The 1,087-nt window shown below is 44.5% G+C and overlaps 1 non-coding gene across 1 annotated transcript; it reads left to right on the top strand.

Annotated features, from left to right (window-relative positions):
* Positions 1-293: 293 nt before the first annotated feature.
* LOC112793664 (small nucleolar RNA R71) lies at positions 294-400 on the top strand. Its single transcript, XR_003198366.1, has one exon. It is a non-coding gene; the product is annotated as a small nucleolar RNA R71 (small nucleolar RNA).
* Positions 401-1,087: the final 687 nt, after the last annotated feature.

Here is a 1,087-nt window from a genome sequence, read left to right as displayed (position 1 = left end):
TCAAAGCTTGAGGCATTTGTTGACCTTGGGTGATTTGACGCAACAAGATCGACATATCACCGAGGGTCTTAGTCAGAATAGCATCTCTGGAAGGAGAAACTTCACTCAATGCTTTTGGATGTGGAGTCCTTGCCCGGGAGTGTTGAGTTGAGTCAGCTAGGTCCGATATAACTTCCCATGCCTCTGCTGCGGTCTTGTTTTTGGTCAATGATTCCCTACTCTTAGCATCTAAGAGAAGCTTATCTTGGTGTTGCATCCCTTGACAGAAATAACTGATCAGAACCAATTCATCAATCCGGTGGTGAGGGTAGGCTTCTAATAACTTCTTGAATCTTTCCCAGTATTCATACAAGGTCTCCTTATCTTGTTACACAATACAAGAGATCTTTCTTCATAACTTCTCTGTTTTCTGAGGAGGGTAGAACTTTTCCAAGAACTCCTTCTGCAACAAGTCCCAGTTGGATCTAATTTCACTCGGCTAAGTATAAAACCATTCCTTTGCTTTCCCCTCCAAAGAGAAAGGGAAAGCAAAGACCAACACTGCGGATTCATCTGCCCCATGTCTCCTTGCGGTTGCACATACAACATGGAAATCCTTAAGGTGCTTCAGCGGATCCTCCCTAGGTAGCCCATTGTACTTGGGAAGCAAATTGATTGTGCCAGACTTAAGCTCAAAATTTGGGTCCAAGGCCGGATACAAAATCTGAAGTGGTTGCAAGTTAAGATTAGGTGCTCCAGCTTCTTTCAAAGTAATCCTTCGCGGAGGGTCCGCCATGACAGCGTCACCTGAGTCACTCAAAGACAATTCAGTACTCCCCACAGATGAATACAGAGTCTCCTCGTTGATCAGAGAATGAGAGTCACAGACGGTTGGTGATAGTGAATGGGAGTGATCCTCAAGGGAACCCGATTCAATATTCACAAAAGCTAGCCGGCGCCGAGCTTGCCTTATACGAGTTAAAGTTCTTTCAATTTCCGGATCAAAAGTGGCCAAGCTCGGGTCTGGAAGTGACTGTGTCATTCAACTGAGGAGGTAATAAAAGCATGCAATTATGAAAAGCAAAACACAAGCAGGCAAGTAAACAAA

Source organism: Arachis hypogaea, chromosome 3 (assembly GCF_003086295.3).
Source record: "Arachis hypogaea cultivar Tifrunner chromosome 3, arahy.Tifrunner.gnm2.J5K5, whole genome shotgun sequence".
NCBI classification, from domain to species: Eukaryota; Viridiplantae; Streptophyta; class Magnoliopsida; order Fabales; family Fabaceae; genus Arachis; species Arachis hypogaea.
This window is presented reverse-complemented; position numbering and strand designations above follow the sequence as displayed.